The sequence below is a fragment of the Pristiophorus japonicus genome, unplaced genomic scaffold (genome assembly GCF_044704955.1).
Source record: "Pristiophorus japonicus isolate sPriJap1 unplaced genomic scaffold, sPriJap1.hap1 HAP1_SCAFFOLD_233, whole genome shotgun sequence".
NCBI classification, from domain to species: Eukaryota; Metazoa; Chordata; class Chondrichthyes; family Pristiophoridae; genus Pristiophorus; species Pristiophorus japonicus.
This window is the reverse complement of record NW_027252047.1, coordinates 901,533-923,668: the sequence shown is the minus strand read 5'-3', so window position 1 is coordinate 923,668 and position 22,136 is coordinate 901,533. Positions and strand designations below refer to the sequence as shown.

General features: G+C 48.1%; 2 non-coding genes across 2 annotated transcripts; one reads left to right on the top strand and one right to left on the bottom strand.

The window, feature by feature from the left end:
• Positions 1-2,719: 2,719 nt before the first annotated feature.
• Positions 2,720-2,791, bottom strand: trnaw-cca (transfer RNA tryptophan (anticodon CCA)). The gene has a single exon. It is a non-coding gene; the product is annotated as a tRNA-Trp (tRNA).
• A 4,937-nt stretch (positions 2,792-7,728) lies between these two features.
• Positions 7,729-7,801, top strand: trnav-uac (transfer RNA valine (anticodon UAC)). The gene has a single exon. It is a non-coding gene; the product is annotated as a tRNA-Val (tRNA).
• Positions 7,802-22,136: the final 14,335 nt, after the last annotated feature.

Here is a 22,136-nt window from a genome sequence, read left to right as displayed (position 1 = left end):
TAGTTGCACGGGGGGAACCCCAGTCAACGAATGTGGACGAGATCTGTATGCCAGCAGCAGTCACGACAGGCGGCTCTGCAGCGTGGGACCTTGGATTCTGAGCATGCCTTGTTTAATGATCTGCACTGCTTGCACCGCCTGGTCATTGGAGGCCGGCTTGAACGGTGCCATCTTAACGTGATTTATGCCGTGGTCAACTATAAAATCTTGAAATTCTGTGCTAGTGAAGCACGGACCATTATCACTGACCAATATGTCAGGAATTCCGTGCATTGCAAACATGGTTCTCAGGCTCTCCACAGTGGTGGAAGTGGTGCTCGAGTTTAAAATGGTGAACTCGATCCATTTTGAAAATGCATCAACGACTACACGGAATATTTTGCCCATGAATGGGCCCGCATAGTCTACATGCACCTGCGACCACGGTTTTTGTGAGCCAGGGCCAGGGGCTTAGGGGGGCCTCCCTGGGGGCATTACTGAGTTGGGCACAAATGGTGCACCGACGGATGCAGAGCTCCAAGTCCGCGTCAATGCCAGGCCACCAGATGTGGGATCTGGCTGTGGTCTTCATTAGGACGATCCCCGGGTGCTCGCGGTGGAGCTCCCGGACAAACACCTCTCAGCCTCGCAAGGGCATAACTACTCGGCTGCCCCACATCAGGCAGTCTGCCTGTAGTGATAGTTCATGCATGTGCCGATGGAAAGGTTTGATCTCCCCAGGGCAGGCATCGCGGGCCTCTGCCCAGTCACCAGTTGAAACGCATCTTTTGATTCAGGATAACGTGGGGTCGCTGTTCGTCCAGGCTATGATTTGGTGAGACATCATGGGCGAACCTGTGGATTCAAAGGCATTGATTGCCATGACCATCTCACAGTCCTGTTCGTCCAAACCTTCCGTGGTCGCCAGGGGTAGCCTGCTAAGCGCATCGGCAGAGTTGTCTGTGCCTGGTCTGTGCCTTATTGTGTAGTCGTAAGACACCAGCATGAGTGCCCACTGCTGAATGCGCGCCGAGGCTTTGGCATTTATTGCCTTGCACTCAGATAGCAGGGACGTGAGGGGTTTGTGGTTGGTTTCTAACCCGAACATGGCCACGAAATGGTATTGGTGCATCTTTTTGACATCGTACACGCACGTGAGCGCCTCCTTCTCAACCATACCGTAACCGCACGCCGCCCGCGAAAGTGACCTGGAGGCATAAGCAAGAGGTTGTAATTTACCCGCATCATCGACATGCTGTAAAACGCACCCGACCCTGTACACTGACGCATCACATGTAAGAACTAACTTTTTACCTGGGTCCAAAAATGCTAAAACACTGTTGGAACATGGATGATTGAGTTCTTTATTGAAGGCGCGTTCTTGGGCGTCCCCCCAAAACCAATCGCACCCCTTTCTGAGTAGCATGTGGAGAGGCACCAGCAGCGTGCTCAAGTTCTGCATAAAGTTCCCAAAGTAATTGAATAGCCCGAGAAAGGCAGACAGTTCCGAGATATTCCAGGGCCTGGGTGCCAGACGAATTGCTTCGGTTTTTGATTCTGTTGGGCAGATTCCATCAGCGGCAATCCTTCTGCCCAAAAATTCAACCTCAGGCGCGAGAAACAGACACTTGGATTTCTTAACTCTTAGGCCTACTCGATCCAATCGACTTAGTACTTCCTGCAAATTGCGGAGATGGGAGTCGTTGTCCCTGCCTGTGATGAGTATGTCATCTTGAAACACAACCGGCCCCAGGGTGGACTTGAGCAGACTCTCCATGTTGTGCTGGAATATAGCAGCTGCCGACCTGATGCCGAATGGGCATCGATTGTACATAAAAAGGCCTCGATGTGTGTTGATGGTGGTGAGTAGCTGAGACTCTTCGGTCAGTTCTTGCGTCACATACGCAGATGTATCATCTAGTTTCGAGAAAAGTTTTCCTCCAGCCAACGTGGCAAATAGGTCCTCTGCTCTGGGCAGCGGGTATTGGTCCTGTCGGGAGACTCTGTTTATGGTAGATTTGTAATCCCCACAGATTTGTACGGATCCATCAGGCTTCATGACGCGGATGATGGGACTTGACCAGTCGCTAAATTCCACGGATGAGATAATGCCTTCCCGCAGAAGCCGGTCCAGTTCGTGGTCAACCGTTCCCCTCATCACATCAGGCACAGCTCTAGCCTTGTGATGGACCGGTCTGGCATCCTGTGTGATGTAGATTTTAACTTTAGCCCCTTTGATGGTACCCACACCTGGCTGAAAGCGATGTTCAAAACGACTTAGAACTGCAGAGTAGTGTGAGAAACATGACAGTAAGGCGAACGTGTGAACGGCCACACTGCGGAAACATCTCCACCTTCAGCACCAGGTCAGACGGAGATGCTGAGCGAGCAGGTGAACTGCAGAATCCCACTTTTTAGGAGCTGATCTTTGTGCCAAGCAAATGAGTTTTGCTTAATGACTAAAAATAAAAGGTGCTAGAAGTTGGATTCAAACCCACACTTTCGGAGCGGACTGAACAAAACAGCTTAGACCGCTCGGCTGTCCTGACTATCCAGTGCTGTATATGGCCACCTGCAGGTTGATTTTGAACTTTTGTGTCTTGTCACAAGAAATAAATGAGGGCAACAGGTGTTTCTCTGACTGACACCGGGGAAACAGTGAGACAGACCTTGGAGCAAGGGTCTGGTTATTGCCAAACAGCAAAGAAAATATTAATTCCGGGATTCCCCAAAAGAGCAGTAACCTCGACGTGATTTGAACACGCAACCTTCTGATCTGGAGTCAGACACGCTGCCGTTGCACCACAAGGCCTACACAGGGAGCTTGAGATGTTCGTCTATATGAAGATTCCGCAATACAAGGGGCTTTAAAATCCCTGCCCATTCCCACCAGGTATCAGAAGAAGCGCTCACCTGTCAGTCACCGTATGATTTTTGTTTAACTTTTGTGTTGTTTTCACGGGAAAGCATCATTAATTAACCCGTCATCTTCTTTTGTACAATGAAAGAAATGCTGACTGAGGGACAGTCGATAATTCAATCATTTGTTCTGTGCGTTGCATGTTAACTGTTAAACCATATCCCATTTTACACACTGTGTTTTAGGAGTCTGGTTCAAAATCCTCATCGCTGGCGACACCAGGAATCTGGGGCAACTTTTGTCAAATTTATTAGCACCGGTTATTCCTACACGCGAAAGTTCCCCGGTGGATCCATTTTCTCTCGCTAAAAGTTATCTATTTATTGGTGAAATAAAGAGCAATTAAGGAATAAGGGAGCCCTTTTGCTAGGAGAATAAATAGCAAATAAAAACAGCAAATGCTGGAAATCTCAGCAGGTCAGTTAGCATTTGCCAGGAGACGAGACTCTCTTCCGTTTGTTCCCCTTTCGGAAATTTCAACATAATGTTCCCGCCCGGCATCAAACCGGCAACCTTTCACGTGTAAAGCGAACGTGATAACCGCTACACTAGGGAAACCTCTGGCACAGCTAGCACAACAGAGGGGAGCTGACCAGTGAGCTCTCTCTGTGCAGATCACCACTGATTTTTAACGTGGAAACAAGTCATCCTCGACTCCGGGGATTATCTAAGAAGAGAGAAGCATCAGGAATGTGTTGGCTCACCTTAAACAACTTCTGTCCCACACTGAAAGTTCTCAATCCTTCTCCTCCGCTGCCCTTTACAGAAATGTCACGTGTTCACTTCCACATCCTCACAGTGGGGCCACAGAGGCTCCTACCGTCTCCCAGCGATCAGCGAACTCGCCCAGTTTGTAAAATTAAACCCGGGACATGTGTCCGGCAAAGGGCAGGAGAAGTAGGAGAGTGTGTAAGCTCGTTCTGTAACAGATAGTAGTGGGGTTATTAACGGCGATTACAGCAATCATTAATCCTCTCACACACCTCAATTATGTTTCTGCGATGAACTGATTGAGAATGGAAAGGGTTAATGCTCGGGATCTTAACCACTCAACCAGGTAACAGCTTCGATAATTTGTATCAATATAAAAATATATATTTATATATGAACCTGAATATCAACGGCAAGCTGTCTAGACATCATGGCACAACGGTCGTGAATCTAACTTTGAGTGAGCGAAATTGTTCCACAGTGACACCCATTTCATCTTTTAAACACGAGAAACTGACACAGGGGGAATAAATAGAGAAATAAAAGCACAGGGATACAGACAAAAGGAAGAGAGAAGGGGAATACTGTCCCCACACAGAACTAATGCAGAAACCCCTCTGCTGCGCTCGGGGTGGCCACCCACAGCCTGGATACACTTACGTCCCAACAGCTCATTGACTGTCGGAGTGGTACCGTGCGGCGCTTCAGAAGACAGGTCGAAAAAGCAAAGTCACTGATTCGGTCTCACGTGCTTCTCTAATCAAGAGTAGCCACACACAAAAACTTGCTTTTATAATGGCAAAACATGACCTTTATGATTGTCAAGCTGTTGGTTCCTTGATCTAAAAGCGTCACTTTTGCTTCGTCGAAGTTAAATGAAATTTGCGATAAGTCCTGGTTTCCAATCCTGGACGAGTCCATTATTTTGCCGGCGAGTTTTGAAATTGCACAGAAATTTTGCAAAGGAGGAGTTGCATTTTTGCAGTGCCTTTCAGGAACTCATGATGCCCCAAAGCGCTTTACAGCCGTTGAGTTATGTTTGAGGTGATGTAGTGTGGGGAAAGATGTGCCCAAATCACCCCACACGAACCTCAACTCTTTACAAAGGAGTTTGGTGCAAATAATCAGGTGCCTCAGGGACTTGGACTTTCTTTGAATGAGTTCTGCTTGTACCTGTATTCAAGCTTGAAACAGCAACTGGGCTTCCATCTCACGGGAGCAGCGTGTAGCGGTTAGCGAGTCGGTGACGAGGTTTGGGGTTGATGTGCGTCACTTTCAATCTTTGAAATTTCACCAAGCAAAGAAATGGTGAATCCAACTGTCCCTGCAAGCATTTAGTTCCTGTTTAATCACAGGAATATCCGCAGTCAGGAGCTGAAAATGAATTAAAACCTAATACTGGCTTCGGGACAATCAGAATACTTTGTCACAGACAAGGCACCGGAAGGCTGGAAGGTAGATCACACCGGTTGTGGGAGAGCTGGTTGGCGGTGACATGGAAGTGTCTGCAGTGTGCGGGATCAGACTGCTTCCACACATCCACAATGAAGGTCCCACCCTTTATTTGGGAAAAGTGCAACTGAGACTGGACAAGTTCCAACTGGTCAGAGCAATCTGAAGCTTTAACTGATGGACACCCTGGTTTGGGATGTCTTGCAGTATACTCTTACGTCAGTCTCTGTGGCACAATGGGTTAGCGTGTTCGGTTGTGAACCGAAAAGTTGGTGGTTTAAGCCCCCTCAAGGACTTCAACTGTTTTCCCCGAGGATACTGTGCCGCACAGTTCCAGGTTGTCATTGTGAGCTTTGGTGTCATGAATATATTCCGCAAACATTGCCAGCTGTGCTGTTATCCAGTGAGTTCCCACTCCAATACTTTTATGAGCATTCAGTTCAAGTGTCGAGTTTGAGTACATACAGAACTGAACATAGATATCAGAAAATTTAACAAGGCTGTGGGACATTGTGTTTTGTTAATTTTGAAACACTAATATGAATAAATCCATTTTTTCTAATATTTAATTAAACGAGTTTTCAAAATGTTTCCGCCCAGTTTCGAACCAAAGATCATTCGCGAGTGAAGAAAATGTGACAACCACTACACTACGGAAACACTGTAATTGAAGTGATGTTAGGATCATCACCAGAGCTTTCACCTACACAACTGGCCTACACTTCAGGAGCTGGTTTTATGAGAATAGAAAGACGGTGCTATATTTAAGAACTCTGTGAGTGTGGCAGGAATTGATCTCGTGTTTCCCAGACTTTACACATAGGAACAGGAGATGACCATTTAGCAGCGAGTGGTTAGGATCTGGAATGCACGGCTTGAAAGGGTGGTGGAGGCAGAGGCAATCTTATCTTTCAAACGGGAATTGGATCAGTTTCTGAAGGAAAAACAATTGCAGGGCTACAGGGAAAGGGTGGGGGAGTGGGACTCGCTGAGAGTCGGCGCGGGCTCGACGGGCCGAATGGCCTTCCGTGCTGTAACCATTCCATGATTCTATAAGTTAGCGGCACATTTCATAGTGTGGGTGGAAGCAGAACATTGCAAAGGGACATGGATTGAGTCGGCAAAACTAGAGGCATCTGATTCAGGAGATTCTGGTGAAGCGGAAATTCGGGAGTTTAATGACTTTGAAACGAACATTTTTGTTTTGTGCAGCTTCGGTCAGAGAAATGTTTGTGAAAGGAATTTTTTGCAGAAAGGGATGCAGCATTTCATCTTCTGTCTTAACACTTCTTTCTGGGTGTCGGGTCACATTTCCTTTCGATGTTATTCTTCCAGAATGTATATTTTCTTTGGTGTTTCACAATAACCAGACCCTTGCTCTAAAGTCAGTCTCACTGTTGCCCCAGTCTCCTGTTGATGTTACCAGCAATGAACATTTTGAACCAGACCCCGAAAGCAGTGTGTAAAATGGTTTATGGTTTAAGAGTTAACTAGCAGAGCATAGATAAATTATCCAATTATGGACTCTCCTTCAGTTAGAATTTCTTTATTTGTGCAAAAGAAGAACATTGGTTAATTAACGATGTATTCCCGTGAAAGCAACATAAAATGTAATTAAAAAGTAATCAACAAACTTGGTGTTCGAACCCGAGATTAAAAATCTCACGCTGTATCAACTGAGCTCGCTGTGCTTCTGCTAAAGCTTACGTTTTTGTCACTGATTGCAGCCAGGCGCCTGTTGGCTCCGCCCCAGATGTTTAAACTTGATGTCGAAGAACTGCCAGGATCTTCTTGAATGGTGGACCAGGCTCGAGGGGCCGAATGGCCTACTCCGGCTCCTAATCCTTTCATGTTTATGATCATATGACCTTTCACAGGAGAACAATCTCGCCCTGAGCATGCATGAGGAGAAAGCTCCAGAAAATATTCCCACCCGGTGAGCTTTCGCGTGTGAGGCGAACGTGTTAACCGCTACACTGCGGAAACATCTCCACTTTCAGCACCCGGTCAGACGGAAATGTTAAGCGAGCAGGTGAACTGCTGAATCCCACTTTTAAGGAGCTGGCCGTGGTGCCAAGCAAATGAGTTTTGCTCAATGACTAAAAATAAGAAAAGGGATTTGAAACCGCGCTTTAAGAGCAGACTGCAAACTGAACGCAGCACCTTCGACGGCTCGGCCATCCAGACTGTAAGTTCATTTAAATTTTGAACTTTTGTGTCTTCTTACATGAAGTTAAGATCCGGCGCACTAACCTGGAAACGATACTCGATCAATTCATCGCATAAAAATAATTGAGGTCTGTGAGACGATTAATAATTGCTGTAAGCACCATGAATACCAATACTTTCTGTGGGAGACCGAGCTTGCAGACGATCTGGCTTCTCCTGCCCTTTGCCGGGCACATGTTGCGGGTTTAATTTAGTAAACTGGGTGAGTTCGCTGATCGCGGGGAGACGGTTGGAGCGTCTGTGGCCCCACTGTGAGGATGTGGAAGTGAACACTGTGGCTGGGTGATCCGTGACATTTCTGTAAAGGGCAGCGGAGGAGAAGGATTGAGAACTTTCAGTGTGGGACAGAAGTTGTTTCAGGTGAGCCTCCTCATTACCGATCAGCGCAGAGGGAGCTCACTGGTCAGCTCCCCTCTGTGGGGGCTGTTGTGCCAGAGGTTTCTGTAGTGTAGTGGTTATCATGTTTGCTTTACACGCAAAAGGTCCCTGGTTCGATCCCAGGCAGAAACATTATGTTTAAACTTGCCAAAGGGGAACAATCAGAGGCGAATTTTGTCTCCTGGCAAATGCTGCCTGATTTCCAGAATTTGCTGTTATTATTTGCTATTTTTTCTCCTGGCAAAAGGGCTCCCTTATTCCTTAATTGCTCTTTATTTCACTTCAATAATAGATAACTTTCAGTGAGAGAAAACGGATCCACCGGGGACCTTTCGTGTGTGAGGCAAACGTGATATCCGCTACACTGCAGCCCATCAAAGGGCGAGAAACCACTGAATATAAAGGATGAGCTCACAAATATCAGGGGCAGTGCAGTCTGGTCAACGTCAAACCCTCCTTTCTTATTTAGCAGTGGCATGAACGGGAATCAGACGTCACAAAGTTTAACTAAAGACACAAATACAATTAACACTTCTAAATCTTTTCACTGTAAAATTCTTTTACTTTATTTGAAATCCTACTGCGTTGAATCTGAAAATGAGCACCATGGGATTTTATCTTTACAACTGATTCTATTTTCTGTGCAAGGTAGGAATAACCGGTGCTGTTAAATTTAACAAAAGTTTCCCGAGGTTCCTGGTGTCATCAGCTATGAAGATTTTGAACCAGACTCCTAAAATACAGTGAGCAAAATGGGTCAACATGCATAAGAACATAAGAAAATAAGAAATAGGAGCAGGAGTCGGCCATACGCCCCTCGAGCCTGCTCCGACATTTAATACAATCATGGCCGATCCGATCATGGACTCAGGTCCACTTCCCTGCCCGCTCCCCAAAGCACAGGACAAATGATTGAAGTATCGACTCTCCCTCAGTCAGCATTACTTTCATTGTGCAAAAGAAGGTGAGGGGTTAATTAATGATGTTTTCCCGTGAAAGCAACACAAAAGTTTCAGAAAAATAACATACGGTGACTGGCAGGTGAGCGCTGCTTCTGACAACTGGTGGGAATGGGCGGGGATTTTAAAGCCGCTTGTATTGTGAAACCTTCATATCGCCGAACATCTGAGACTTCATGTGTGGACCTTGTGACGCAATGGTTGCGCGCCTGACTCCAAATCGAACGGTTGTGTGTTCTAATCATGTTGGGGTTGCAATTATTTTCAACATTGTTCTTCCAGAAAATATTTTCTTTGCTGTTTGGCAATAACCAGACCCTTGCTCCAAGATCTGTCTCACTGTTTCCCCGGTGTCAGGCAGAGATACGCCTGCTGTCCTCATTTATTTCATGTGACAGGACACACAAGTTCAAAATCAATCTGCAGGTGGCCACATCTAGCACTGAATACTCAGGGTGGCGGAGTGGTTTAAGGTGCTGTGTTCAGATCGCAGTCTCCTCTGGAGATGCATGTTTGACTTTGACATTTCTTGTTTTTAATCATTTAGTGAAACTCTTTGTTTGACACCATGACCAACTCCTTAAAAGTGGGATTCTGCAGTCCACCTGCTCGCTTCACATTTCTGTCTGACATGGTGCTGAAAGTGGAGATGTTTCCGCAGTGTCGCGCTTAATACGTTCACCTCACAAGCGAAAGCTCCCTGGCCGAGAATATTTTCTGGAGCTTTTTCCTCATATATGCTCAGGGGCGAGTTCTGTCCTGAACACTCAAGCTAAAGTGCTGAGTTCATTCCCCATGTTGTTAGCAGCCTGCCAGTGAATCTGTTTAAGGTGTTCAAACAGATTCCTGACAAAGCTGTCCCGGCTCGCTTCCCGGAGACACCGTGGTCACCAGTGCCCCAGTTTCAGTGGGTCAGCCCCGGGAGGTTGGCCATCCGTTAGAGAATACCCAAGATCAGGGATCAGTCTCCGGACAGGGATCCCCAGCCGGCAGCCTTCGGCGGTGAGGGACTCACGGGAGAGGTCGTGGTGGACCAGCCACTAACTGAGAGTCCCCAGTCTACAGCCCCCGGCTGTGCAGAACCCTCAGTTAACGAAATGAACTCAGCAGCCACACCTAAAGGGGAAGTGTGTTGTTGCCCCAGAGGGGCCATTCCCCCGATAATGTGGGACTCAGGCACACCTCCAGTCAGAACACTTTGGGTCCTGCGGTACAGACCGCCTTACCGCCGGCCACACAGGCAAACCACAGACTGAATAAGGGAAGGAGAAGAACAGGGATTAACTTGGCCAGTCGGAGACGGGTGGCAGATGTATATAATAACACGATATGAGTTTAAGAATGTTTAAGAGTTCTAGTTTTAAATTAAGATTTTAGAAATTTCAGGTCACCACAACCTCGCGAGGAATCCATGGGTAAAGAAGTAGTGAGAGGAATAAGATCGGTTATGAAGGAATTGTGGCCGGCAGTGTAAGGGGTGGTTTTCAGGGGGTCAGCTTGCCCTTCTGACCTGATATGAGTGGTTCCGAATCGCTACCACACCCTTGGTTCTAGACACTGGAATTATGAAGGGACTGTGACAGACTTGGACAGACAACCGGTTTCAAGGTAGGAAGCAGGTATGACTTTATTGTGTTTAAAAAGAAGTAAAAGGCACACCTTTAATAACACACACAGACCAATACACACTGAGGGGTACAACACATTGAATAAATTGTCAAATTACAGCCTGTGGGGAAAATAATACAGCTTAAACTCTTAATGGGGTAAAGAGGAGAATGCAGATACATTTACACAAGTTATCCTAGCCTCCCACCTCCCAATACCCCTAACTAACTAAGTTATAGCTCTGAGGGTTCAGGGGCTATGCTCACCAATCCCTTTAGACAGTTGCCGGTTATTCGTGGTTTCGGGGTTCGCTGCACTTGGCCTTCTCGGCGAGCCGTACCCCGGACAGAGGAGAGGACTTCGGACTGCGTAGTCTTCGGTTGGGGTGCGTCCGTTGATACGCTAAGTTGCGTTTTGGATGTATGGGATAAGTACCCACTTTCTTTGGTTAGGAATAGTTTTAGTTAGTCCCTTTTGGTAATTTCTCTCCCGTTGGGTCGTTCAGAAGTAGATTGTAGAGTGATTGTCAATTTGGTTGCTGACAACCTTCCGTTTCGTGGGCCTCGTGCTCGGTCAGTTCTTGATGAATTCTGATAGTTTCCTTCACTGTTCCATTTCTTCACTGTAGAGGAAGCAGGCTGCTTGTGTCTGTGTCTGTGTTCCAGTCTATGTCCTTTTTCGAGTCAGTGCGAGTTCCAGTCTGTGTTCTGTTAGTTTTTCCTTGTAAAACTGGTGGATAGATATATCCCCCAAAAAATACTTTTTATCTCCCATCAAATCTCTTGGGCTCTGTGTAAACTGTTCTGTCCATTGATTTTCAAATGTCTCCTTTGTCGGCAGTAACTCGATTGGGGTGTAAGAATGTGCTATCACTGGTTTTGCATTGTTTGAGGATTGTCCAGTTTCCTGACCATGATTTCCATTGTGCTTGATTGGGTAATTCGATTATCTCTTATGGGGTGAATAGTTCCCCCCAGACAGTCTATGATCCTTAATACATGAATTTGCTTCACAGAGTTTAGCCCCACCTCCTGTACTCGGTAACTCTTTTTTGCAGCCAAAATGTTGTAGAATCTTAAAATTGATCTGCTCCTTCCCATAGATGTTTCGGGGATCTCAGGCTTCTGAAATTTAGGTCCATTTTGAATTATCTTTCCTATGAGTCCAAACACTGTGCGCGGGGGGGGGGGGGGTCTCGATGAATGCATTCCCTTTTATCCCCTGCAGGCGTCGTCTGCCCCTTTAAACTCATTTTAAAAGCCCAGAAAGGAATTCTTCTCCTCTGCAGGGGAAAGGTACCAGGAATCTTTGCGAGATATTGGTAAATTCTACATTCCTCCCCTGTGATACCATGTCATTTATGGTATCATCTTACAGGTGAGCAAAGTTCCTCGCTCTCAAGAAATAACCTTCCCTGTAAATTAACTAAACTAATACCAAAATATGCATTACACTTATGCAACATCACCGCAGATACACACTTTTCCCTTTACAGGTACAAACTTTTTACGTTTACACCCTCCCAGCTTGGAGGGGGTTCCATCCCTACAATTGCATTTCAGCACAGTTACATTTCATTTCAATTGCATTATATTCACCAGAATGGAGCCAACGTACAACCACATTACAGAAGGAAGAACATAGATTAAAATTAAACAACATCAATTGGTCTCCTGAGGTTTGTCCATCACCCGGTAATGTCTGGATCCTGCCCTTGAGAACTGCTCTCAGGCTGGCTGACACACAAGACAAACTCAAAACAATCACCTAAACATTACTGAAACATTACCCTCAATTCTAAACCAAATCTTAAAATGTAAAATGGTGCAGTCAGCTACCTTCGACTAAAAATTAGAGCTATGTACAACCGCCACCCGTCTCTGGGTGGCCTGGTTAGTCCCTGTCAGGCCCATGCCTTGTGCGGTCTGATAGCCGCCTGGATGCTCGGGTTTCCCCGCAGCCGGTGAGCTGGAGACCCTTGTCTCTGGGGCAGCTCGATGCTACTGCTCCTGTGAGACCCTCACCGATGGAGGCGGCTGGCTGGGGGTCCTTACTCTGAGCGGCCTCTGTACTTCTGACCTTCGGCCTTTCCTGTCGGGCTGCCCTTCTCCAAGGGTAGAATCGCTGAGGCTCAGATGCCGGTGACCACGGTATCTTTGGCCGTGGTATATGGAGGGTCCTTCTCAGGGCTTGGGTTACTGGGGGTGCGTCCGAATCCCAAACGATGGGTGGGATAGCCCCTCCAGTTTGCAATTCACCGTCCCGAAAGGCACGGTTTCTGAGCCTGCCACATTCCCTGTGGGCCCTCCACCGTCGGGGGCGGCCAATGGAGGGTCCCTGTCCTGAGAACAGTTCACACATCCCTGCTGAACTCTGTGCTTGGCTGACCCTGGGTTGTAGAGCTTGCACTGGTTGATGTGGAACCACTGAGTACAGCGGGGCAGCTTTATGGCACAGACCATCGGGCTTGCCTTGACGACAATGCTGTGTGGCCCCATATATAATGCTTCAAAAACCCCGACCCGAGCATGGTTCCTCACCATGACCTGGCCTCCTATCTCCCATTCGTGGTGTTTGCTGGGTTCCAGCAACAATCGGTTACTCTGATGCTGTCTGTCCATATTACGAGCAGCCTGCCAGTGAATCTGTTTGAGGTGTTCAAACAGGTTCCTGACAAACCAGTCCCAGTTCACCTCTCTGAGCTGACCTTCTATTAGCACCAGGGCGAGGACATGGGTGGGGGTCCGCATGATCCGGCCAGTCATGAGCTCGCATGGGGAATACCCCGTGCTCTTTGACTGGCTGGCTCGGATCCCCATTAGGACCAACGGTAAGATCTCCACCCACTTTTGGGGTGAGTCTCCTGTCTCCTTCCGCAGCCTGTCTTTAATGGTGTAGTTTAAAAGCTCCACATTACCCGATGACTGTGGATCTTGGGCAATGTGCCATTTCCCCTCAATGCCGAGCACCTTAAGGGTTGCCTGCATTAACTGCCCGGTGAAATAGCTCCCCTGGTCCGACTCCACATACTGTGGGAGTCCCCACCGGGAGAACCCTTCCCTCACTAGAGTCTTAGCTGTCCCTAGTGCGGTGGCTGTTCGGCAGTTGAAGGCTTCAACCCAATTTGAGAACACGTCCAACAGGACGAGGCAGTATTTGTGGCCTCCCTGGGCGGTGGGTAGGGGCCCGATGTAGTCAATTTGGATTGACGGCCATGGTCCCTCTACCATCCTGACGTGTCCTAGGGACACCTTCCTTTTCTGGGGGTCAGGGTTGTTCGCAGCGCACACCAGGCAGTTCGCACAGAACCCACGGACCTCCTCCCTGAGTCCCGGCCACCATCCTGCCTGTTCCACTCGTTGCCAGGTGGTCTCAGGCCCGGGGTGTCCCGCTCCTGGACCCTCATGGGCCAGTTTTAGGAATTCCCTCTGGTGCTGCTGTGGCATGGCCTATTGTCCCTCTTCAAACAGCATGCCGTCCTTAACGGTAATGGCTGCTGTGCCGTACGGACCTTCTACTCTCTCTCCTCCAGCTAGCACATTCAGGACAGCTTTCAGGACTGGGTCCTGTGCCTGAACTGTTTTTAAGTCCGGGGCCAAAGCTATCACTGTACTCTCTGCTGCCCTGTTCTTATTCTTGACCGCTGATATGCGGCAGGTGTGATAGGGGTCCCAGAACTTTCCCGTGCGGGCACCTTCTATGGCCAGTTTGTCAGCCTGTTGGTTTCCCTCTGCACGGGGTTCGGTTTTTGAATGGTCCCTCACCTTATGTCTGTAGACCTTTCCCTCTGCCCCCACCGCTGTCATGATTTTCTCCAGCAGGGGCTTGATTGCCAGGGGTCTCCCGTCAGCGGACGTTTATCCGCGAGGGGACCAGATAGCCAGGTACTCCGTACACGAATTGCAGGTGAACATACTGTCCGAGCAAATCGTGTACGGGATAGGGAATTCCTCGGGGTGGGTCACCACGTACATTACGGCGGACAGTTCTGCATGCTAGGCACTCATGGTGCTGGGGAGCTTCATTGCCAGGGCAATACCTGCCCTTGGGTCATAGACTCTGCACCCAGTGAGTCGCTCACCAGCAGATACCGTGCTGGACCCATCCACGTAGATGTCCCGGCCTATAGGGTGTAACCAAGCCCGAAGGCCAATGTTCACCTCCCATACCCCTTCTACGGAGCACCTGTGGGCTTTCCCTGGGTTGATTAGGTTTGCTGCGAGCCTTGGCTCACGGGGGCCTTCTATTGTGAGGTCCATCTGGGAGAGGAGCAGGGTCCAGCGAGCAATGCGGGCACTGCTCACCGTCCCGTCCTTAATCCTCCCATCTAGGAGCATCTGAGTCGGTGTGTGGTGGGTTAGGAGTGTTAGAGGAGACCCTCCCATGAAGATCAAGGATCTTTTCACTGCCCAATGTGTGGCTAGGAGGTGTCTCTCATAGTTGGAGTACCCCTTCTCCACATCTGTGAGGATCCTGGAGGAGTAAACCACCGGTCTCAACTGGCCGTGCCACTCTTGAAGCAGCACTGAGCTCAAACTGTCCCCGCTGGCTGCCACCTCCAGGAAAAACTCTTTTCCTACATCTATCGCTCCTAAGGCTGGTGCGGTCTGCAAGTCCTTCTTGAGCTGATTAAATGCTGCCTCGCAACCCTCATCCCAGTCCCACTCTACCCCCTTGTGTAGGAGCCTGAGCAGAGGGGCTGCGGTGGCTGCATAATCCTCAATGAAGTCTCTGCGGTGCCCAGTGAGCCCTAGAAAGGATCTTACCCCTGTCACTGTGTTGGGGGCTGGTAACTCCTGTACTGCCTCCCTTCTAGCCTTGTCTATGGCCCTTTCCCCAGCGCGCACAGTCAGCCCCAGGAATTTGACTTCCTTCTGGCTGATCTGTGCCTTCTTGGGGTTTACATTAAACCCTTCTTCTTTTAGCAGCTCCAGCAGCTCAGCCAGCAGTGGGCCATGCTCCTCCCCCTGATCGGTGAACAGGAGCAGGTCATCCACATACTGCACCAACTGCTGGGGTCTGCTAAAGCCCTTTAAACAGTTCGCCATGCATTGGTGAAAAATGCTGGGACTGTTGTGGAAGCCTTGGGGAAGACAGTTCCACGTGTATTGTTGGCCCTTAAAGGTAAAGGCGAACTTGTACTGGTCTTCCCGATTTAAAAGAGTGGACCAGAACCCATTGAAATGTCCAGCACCGTGAAAGTGGTCGCGGATGCTGGAATACTCGCTCTGAGGTCCGCTGCGGCTGCTACAGTGGGTGAACAGGCAGGGATATTCTTATTTAGTACTCGATAGTCCAAGGTAGCCCTCCATGAGTTGTCCCATTTCTTAACCGGCCACAGTGGAGAGTTCACATGGGCAGCTATCGGTGTTAACACCCGTTGCTCTACCAGTGATCCCAGCGCTTTTGTCAGGACTGCCTCTGCCTCCCTGGGGAAGTTATATTGCATTTCTGGTTGGGTCATGGGGTCCCCTTCTATACTAACTTCTACCCCCGTTACCCTGCCACAGTCATGTTTGTGGGTGGCGAAAGTTGCAAGGTGTGCCCGTACATATGCCTGGTACTCCACTGGGGTGTTACTGACCAGTAATTCCAAGTCATAACCCTCCTTTGGCTTCACGGTACACAACGTTCCCTTGGCCCCTTTTTCTGGAATCACCGCCACCTCACCTTCCCTGTCTGTCCCTATGTCTCCCCATAGACAGTGGTTCCTCAGATCCAAAAGGATCTAGTGGCTAATGATAAAATCAGCCCTCAGGATCCCTTTTCCCTCCTGCTCCCATTTCATCAGGACACACTTCCATTTGGTTTTGAGTGTCCCTAACTGAATGGTGAGCGGGATGGGAAACAAACCAGTTTGCTCGTTGCCTGTGAACCCCACTAGACTGTACGGGACCCCGTTCGATAGAGGTGAGGTAGCCGGGTTATCTGCATGTACAAGGGTGCAGGAAGCACCAGTATCCAACAGGTAGGTCCCGTTCACTTTCTCCACCTCCATTGTAACGCACGGTCTCTTGCAGGCATCGTACTCTAGGGAACACAGGTACACAGGCTGCGCTGGCTCTAGTCATACACATGGGTGGGTTGGAGCAGAGGGTTTTACCGTACCGGCTACTGTACCGGTTGCGGTAGGTACTGCTCCCAGTCCGTTTATAAGTGTCTGTAGGGTGGCTACGAGTGTCTCATATGAGTCGGGTGTTCCTGCCCCGGCCTTACGGGCTGGGGTTGGAGCGGCCTTTCCCTTGCTCTCTTTCCAAGGGTTCCTACAGTCCTTCCTTCAGTGCCCACTTTTCCCACACCCAAAACATTCACCCCCTTTGTGGGGAGGGTTCCCACCTTCCTGATGCCACTCTCTCTTGCCTTGGCTGGGTTTAATCTCATGGACCTTCCCGTTCCGGTAAGCCAGGGTCAACTGTCCAACCACTGCCTCCTCGGTGGTTCTGGGGTCTCTTGGATCGAACCAGACCCGGGCTTTTGTCTTTACTCCAGGTAAGCTGTTTGTCACCAGGCTGCGGAGCCAGTGAGCCAGCTCGTTAGGGGCCAGGTGGGCCCGGTCAAGAACCCCACTACAGGCCCTTTCGTAGACCGACCACAACCTGTCGGCGAAAGCCTGTGGAGTCTCCCCATCGAGCTGTACTGTCTTCTCCACTCGGGAGAAAGAACTCCCGTCGTTCATACCCATGGCCTCTAAAACCTCCTCCTTAACCGTAGCGTACGTGTTTCGTCCCTTTCTGCTGTCCGCAGAGAGGGAATGGCAAAGCTTGGTGTCTAGTGAGAAGAGCAACAGCTTAGCCTACTCTGAATCATCGCACCCGTTAATATCCCCTGTGTGTTCCACTTCCAGGAAATGTACCGAGGGATCTCCCTGTTGGGTGAGCTTACTTAGGTGGCCTATCATAGCCCTCAGTTTTTGGGTGTCATGGGGGCTATGAAATTGCTTACTAGGGGTCCTGCTGCCCTATTTGCACCAGGTGGGCCAAACGTCTGCTGCCGGACCGAGTGCATTGGCCTTGGTTCCAGCCCTCCTTGTATTGGCTTGCCTGCTTCCCCCTGCTACCAAACCGATTTAAAACTCGGGGCCACCGGTGTTGGTAGTTCGCAATCCTTGCCTGCCCCAGACTCTGGTTGACACCCCCGCTGCTCAGGGCTGTTCCCGGGAGCTGTAGGCGGTGACTGCGGGGTTTCTCCTTACTCTACCAGGTGTTCCTGTGCTAAACCCGGGTTTGTCAAGCACACCATGCATTTAGCCCGGGAAAGAGCAAGGTTCAAGCCTTGGATCAGCTGCTGGCAGGGGCCATGGTCACCAACCTCAAATTCCCTGGTACTGGCTACCTTATAGGCTACCTGAATGTCTTTCACCCTCTCCCCATAATCTTTAACTTGCTTGGCGAGGCAGGAATTATATTCCCGCAATACAAGTTCGCTATTCTTGGCTTCAATAATCTGACACTGTAAAAGGTCCAGTTGGGTTTTGTGCCTTTCTTTAGTGAGCTCTCTACTTTCCTTTCACTGTCCCACCTCTGTCCACAGCCTTTCCCCGACTCTGTCCCTTGACTGGACCTCTCCTCTGCCTGCCTCAATACTCCCTTTAATTTCTCATTCTCCTCATCTAGAAGCCGGATCTGTCGCTGAAGGCAAATTAGCCAAATGGCCTTCTCTATTGACTTTTTATGGTCCTTGCTCTCGGTCCATTGAGCTGCAGCATCTTCTGGATGCTCAGCATACAATAGATCGAGTACCCACTCCTTCGCCACATTTACCCTCTTAAACACATACGAGGAAATCCCCTCTTCCTTTTTGCTTCTTTTCATGAAACCAGTCTCTCTCTTATCACGTCCCATGCCCCAGAGTCCCTTGGTGGTCGCCATTATGTAAGGGGTGATTTTCGGATGGTCAGCTTTCCCTTCTGCCCTTAAATGAATCGCTCCCACACCCTTGGTTCTAGACTCTTGAATTATAAAGGGACTGTGACAGACTTGGGCAAACAGTCGGTTTCAAGGTAGGAAGCAGGTATGGCTTTATTGTGTTTAAAAGGAAGCAAAATGCACATCTTTAATAACACACAGACTAGTAAGAGCAATAGACACGAAGGGTACAACACGTTGAATAAATTGTCAACATACAGCATATGGGGAAAAAAATACAGCTTAAACTCCAAATGAGGTGAAGAGGAGAATGCAGATACATTTACACAAATTATCCAAGCCTCTCCCCTCCCAATTCCCCTGACTAACTAAGTTATAGCTCTGGGGGTTCAGGAGCTATGCTCACCAATCCCTTTTCACAGTTGCCGGTGAATCGTAGTTTCGGGGTTCACTGCACTTGGCCTTCTTGGCGAGCCGTATCCCGGACGGAGGAGAGGACTACGGACTGCGTAGTCTTCAGTTGCGGTGATGCAGTAAGTTGAGTTTTGGATGTATGGAGTAAGTACCCACTTTCTTTGGTTAGGAATAGTTTTAGTTAGTCCTTTTTGGTAATTTCTCACCCGTTGGTCGTTCAGAAGTAGATTGTAGAGTGGAAATAAATGTCGATTCTTCGGTTTTTGCTGAGTTGGTTTCGGTTGGTCGTTTCGCTGGTTGTGGTGGCCCGGGTTGTCAATTTGGTTGCTGACAACCTTCTGTTTCGTGGGCCTCGTGCTGTTTGCATGCTCGGTCGGTCCTTGATGATTTCTTGCACTTTTCTCCACGACTCCATTTCTTCACTCCCCACCTCCGGCTGCTTGTGTTCTTTTCCTTGTAAAACTGTGAATAGATATGTCCAAATAAAAGGCTTCCTTATCTCCCACCAAATCTGGCCCAGCTCTTTGTTTCAGGGGAGCTGCTCATTAGTTTTGAGCTCTCGTCTTTGTCAGAATTTGTCATGCTTGTTCAGTAGTAATTTGATTAAGTTGTATAGTTTAGATAATGGTTGGTAATTTGATTATCTCTTAGGGGGTGAATTGGTGTTGCATAGTTCCCCCAGACATCTGAGATCCTTAATACACGAATTTGCTTCACAGAGGTTAGTCCCATGTCATGTATTCGGTAACTCTTTTTTTCGTAGCCAAAATGTTGTAGAATCTTAAAATTGATATGCTGCTTCCCAGAGATGTTTAGGGGATCTCAGGCTTCTGTAATTTAGATCCAAATTAAATTACCTTTCTTATGAGTTAAAACACTGTGGGGGCTCCATGAATACATCCCCTTTTATCCCCTGCAGGCCTCGTCTTCCTCTTTAAACTCATTTGTGTCCTGAATTTGTCCTTCCATTTTAAAAGTCCAGAAAGGGATTCTTCTCCTTTGCAGTGGAACAGGTACAAGGAATCTTTGCTAAATATTGGTAAATTCTACATCTCCAAAACAAGTAAAGCAAGTATTCAATATGGAAACCAAAACTGCACGCAGTATTCCAGGTCTTGCCTCACCAATCTCCTTTATAACTGCAACAAGACTTCTCTGCTTTTATACTCCATCCCCTTTGCAATAAATGGACTGCATCCCAGAGTACTTAAGGAGGTGGCCTTGGAAATAGTGGATGCATTGACTGTCATTTTCCAACATTCCATTGACTCTGGATCAGTTCCTATGGAGTGGAGGGTAGCCAATGTAACCCCACTTTTTAAAAAAGGAGGGAGAGAGAAAACAGGGAATTATAGACCAGTCAGCCTGACATCGGTAGTGGGTAAAATGATGGAATCAATTATTAAGGATTTCATAGCAGTGCATTTGGAAAGAGGTAATATGATAGGGCCAAGTCAGCATGGATTTGTGAAGGGAAATCATGCTTGACAAATCTTCTGGAATTTTTTGAGGATGTTTCCAGTAAAGTGGACAAGGGAGAACCAGTTGATGTGGTATATTTGGACTTTCAGAAGGCTTTCGACAAGGTCCCACACAACAGATTAATGTGCAAAGTTAAAGCACATGGGATTGGGGGTAGTGTGCTGACATGGATTGAGAACTGGTTGTCAGACAGGAAGCAAAGAGTAGGAGTAAATGGGGACTTTTCAGAATGGCAGGCAGTGACGAGTGGGGTACCGCAAGGTTCTGTGCTGGGGCCCCAGCTGTTTACACTGTACATTAATGATTTAGACGAGGAGATTAAATCTAGTATCTCCAAATTTGCGGATGACACGAAGTTGGGTGGCAGTGTGAGCTGCGAGTAGGATGCTATGAGGCTGCAGAGTGACTTGGATAGGTTAGGTGAGTGGGCAAATGCATGGCAGATGAAGTATAATGTGGATAAATGTGAGGTTATCCACTTTGGTGGTAAAAACAGAGAGACAGACTATTATCTGAATGGTGACAGATTAGGAAAAGGGGAGGTGCAAAGAGACCTGGGTGTCATGGTACATCAGTCATTGAAGGTTGGCATGCAGGTACAGCAGGCGGTTAGGAAAGCAAATGGCATGTTGGCCTTCATAGCGAGGGGATTTGAGTACAGGGGCAGGGAGGTGTTGCTACAATTGTACAGGGCCTTGGTGAGGCCACACCTGGAGTATTGTTTACAGTTTTGGTCTCCTAACCTGAGGAAGGACATTCTTGCTATTGAGGGAGTGCAGCGAAGGTTCAACAGACTGATTCCCGGGATGGCGGGACTGACCTATCAAGAAAGACTGGATCAACTGGGCTTGTATTCACTGGAGTTCAGAAGAATGAGAGGGGACCTCATAGAAACATATAAAATTCTGACGGTGTTAGACAGGTTAGATGCAGGAGGAATGTTCCCAATGTTGGGGAAGTCCAGAACCAGGGGACACAGTCTAAGGATAAGGGGGAAGCCATTTAGGACCGAGATGAGGAGGAATTTCTTCACCCAGAGAGTGGTGAACCTGTGGAATTCTCTACCACAGAAAGTTGTTGAGGCCAATTCATTAAATATATTAAAAAAGGAGTTAGATGAAGTCCTTATTACTGGAGGAATCAAGGGGTATGGTGAGAAAGCAGGAATGGGGAACTGAAGGTGCATGTTCAGCCATGAACTCATTGAATGGCGGTGCAGGCTAGAAGGGCCAAATGGCCTACTCCTGCACCTATTTTCTATGTTTCTATGTTGCTATGTTTCTATGTTTCTATTCCATTGGCCTTCTGATCAATTGCTTTACCTGCATACTAACCTTTTGTGTTTCATGCACAAGTACCCGCAGGTCCCGCTGTTACTGCAGCACTGTGCAATTTTTCTCTATTTAAATAATAACTTGTCTTTGATTTTTTCTGCCAAAGTGCATAACCTTGCACTTTCCAACATTATATTCCATCTGCCAAATTTTTGACCACTCACTTAGCCTGGCTATGTTGTTTTGCAGATTTGTTGTGTCCTCCTCACACATTGCTTTTCCTCCCATCTTTGGCTATGTTACACTCGGTCCCTTCTTCCAAGTCGTTAATCTAGATTATAAAGAGTTGGGGTCCCAGCACTGATCCCTGCAGCACCCCACTAGTTACTGTTTACCAACCAGAGAATGAACCATTTATCCCGACTTTCTGTTTTCTGTTAGTTAGCCAATCCTCTATCCATTCTAATATATTACCCCCAACCCCTTGTGCAGTAATCTTTTATGTGGCACCTTGTCAAAATGCCTTCTGGAAGTCCAAATACACCACATCCACTGGTTCCCCTTTATCCACCCTGTTCATTACATCCTCAAAGAATTCCAGCAAATTTGTCAAACATGACTTCCCTTTCATAAATCCATGCAGACTCTGCCTGACTGAATTATTTTTTTCCAAAAGTCAGAGGAGCAGTGACCGGAGGAGATGTGAGCAGCGGCCTATAAAGGCCCAGCGGGAGTCCGGGGATCGGCGGCAGTCGGAGGAGCAGCGGCTGGAGGAGCAGCGAGCAGCGAGCTACAGCTGGTGCAGGGTCAAAAGTAAGAAAGAAGTCAAAAGTAATCAAAGGGTGACGTCACAGCCAAGAGGATA